This window comes from Agrilus planipennis, unplaced genomic scaffold, assembly GCF_000699045.2.
Source record: "Agrilus planipennis isolate EAB-ADULT unplaced genomic scaffold, Apla_2.0 scaffold29, whole genome shotgun sequence".
Taxonomy (NCBI): domain Eukaryota; kingdom Metazoa; phylum Arthropoda; class Insecta; order Coleoptera; family Buprestidae; genus Agrilus; species Agrilus planipennis.
In genome coordinates, this window is record NW_020442462.1 from 630732 (window position 1) to 633463 (window position 2732).

General features: G+C 33.7%; 1 protein-coding gene across 6 annotated transcripts in view; it reads left to right on the forward strand.

Annotated features, from left to right (window-relative positions):
* LOC108744444 (torso-like protein) overlaps positions 1–2732 on the forward strand; it is a 117650-nt gene that overhangs the window by 107488 nt on the left and 7430 nt on the right. The gene's annotated exons all lie outside the window — the stretch shown is intronic.

A 2732-nucleotide genomic window follows, 5' to 3' on the forward strand; every position in this document is an offset into this window, starting at 1 on the left:
CCCTATTGATAAAGATATTTAAATAATGTTTTATATAACTTTCTCAATATTTTTATGTATTTTTCCATTAGTTTTACCTTTGAATATTGTTTAAGAATGACTATATAAATATTTACATGCCTGGAAATGTATAAAAATTGGCATTTTTATTAACTTTTAACCCCTATAACTTTTTATGGGGGTGAGACCGCTAGGAACTTTTTATGGTACAGTGGTGGGGGAAACCTCTTTCGATCCCCCCCCCCACCCTCATCTCCTTCGGGGGTAGGGGCCATCATCTAGACCTTTACCAAAGTAATAAATAAAAGACTATATAATTTGCAATAGTTATGAAAAAATGATGGATGTTATGTATTTTTGCAATTTGCCTTTTGGATTTTGCATTTGACACTACATCAACAACACAGTCTACTAAAAACGATTAAGCTCAATCTCAGCCATTCTTTTCTTGACACAACATCTATCAGCGCATTTTCTCTTTCCTACTGTTTTATAATTTTAAAAAATTTATTGTGTGTGACTTTTGAAAAAGTTTTGAATGTTAGGCGTATTGGGAATATTTGTATTTGATTGGTGTGTGAGTTTTGGCCGCTGGAAAAATATTTGGATTTGGTTGGCTGAAAAAATTGTCAGGAATGAATGGGGACTAAGCAATAAATGATGATGATTGCATAGAAATGCAGAGTTCGACTAATACTGAGATTCCAGCGTATCTTTCCTTTCCTAGTGTAACACGGGGAACGCCGCAAGATACTATAGAGTTGATAGACTTCGTGGCGGAATCGCAAGTATCTAGGGAAAGATCTAGATTTGATGAATTGCCTGACGGATATGGATAACAGACACATTTTTTCTAAGAATTTCGGATACAAACTTTGGATAAATTTTGACAAATGGTCTTTCTCTTGATAACAATCAGAAATAATTCAAATCTTCCTTATTAGACGGCAGTAGGTATACCTGTTAAAGCTAATATTTAAACTCAATCAACGGTCTTAAAATGACCTGAGGTTTTAGTTGGTAGATTCTACTCGGACGGAATCCACTTTACTCAGTCGTAAGAATGGCTGGGTGTCTTTTTATTGTAAGATTTCTCTTCTTCTCCAAAAACAAAATAAACGTTGGTTTACTTAGTATAATGCAAAAAGTCGTCAGTCCTAAGACTTTTATACACGCACTTCCAGTCTTGACTATACTGAGTTAATGTTCAAATTTCCTTAAATGTAGAACATCCCACATTTTTAACTTTTTGTGAATAGCAATGTATTTTAGATCTACCTCTACTCCTTTTTAACTCTCCTGTTTCGATTTCTAATATGTCTAACTAACTTTTCATGACTACCAGCCTATTCCGCCTATTTATTCGTTCATTTCTGACCTTCTCTCTACACGCTATCCTCATTATTTACCTGTGACAACCACACTTCGAACGATTCTAAACTTTTCTTGTCCGCCGCAATAGTCTTTCGAATTTCTAAATTAAGTCATTTCTTTTTATTAAAGGCGACTCGATGATGCGCTATTTTTTGTTTTATATTTCTACTGCTCCTTCCAACCTGAATTATCTGACTTCCTAGATACCAAAAATCAACGATTTCTATATTGTCGTCTCCTATGTTTATATTCACTCGTCTTCTTCCTAGTGAAATTACCCAATTCATTTAAATGATTCATGGAGTGCCTAAAAGAATTCTATTTTGAAATAAACTAATTAAGTATCTTTCTGCTGTAGAATGGTACAAAAACGAAGTAATTTGTGAAAGCGCTCGACCTTCCATTCGTCTAGTACATTTTGTCAGAAAACGAGTAAACAGTTGTTGGGTTCTATCATAAAACGTTCGTACACAAGGAAGCCATTCTGTATTCATCAATGCTTTTGCTAATTGGACAATTGTCGATTAATGTGTTTGAGTGAATCTCAATAGCAGACATGACTCTATTGAAAAATCGTACGTAAAAATTATTTATTGATGATAGAGAAGTATGTTCAATTCTTGCACTGATTGGTTTTATTTGTGTTCACGTATCTATAACATTACACGATGCGTGATTTAGAAAGCAGAGAATTCAATGGGTAATTGTAAAAAATCCAGTTTGATTCATTGTTTTATGATCTATTTAAAATGTAATTTAGGGCTATGAATTAGTTATTTCCATAAAAATTACAATTGCAAAAATTATAGTTTTAATGCTGGGTTTCTGATGCAACCTTGAATACAACCATTACAGCTGAACTACTTTTAACCAAAAACTCTTTTTAATTTATTTTATTTTAAATTAATTATAATCAACCGCTCGCTTTGAGAATTCTCGTAAATAAACCCTAGTATCTACTTATGTATAATACAATAGTTAAATCTCAGGTCCAAGGTCAATAAAATTTAATAATTAAATAAATTTAGAAATTTGAAAAAGGTTGTTAAAAGTGTATGTTTGGAGCATGACGCTGTACGGATGCGAAACATGGACGATGGGCGCTACGGAAAGGAATAGGTTAGAAGCATTCGAAATGTGGTGTTATAGACGAATGATGAGGATAACGTGGATAAAGAAGGTTAGAAATGAAGAGGTATTAGAAAGAATAGGAGACCAGAGGTCTCTATGGAAGTCAATAAAAAATAGGCGAGATAGGTTGGTAGGACACCTTCTTAGGCATGAAGGGCTAGTCAGAGACATATTAGAGGCAGAAACAGGAGTTAGGAGGGGTAGAGGTAGACCTAGATTAGATTACT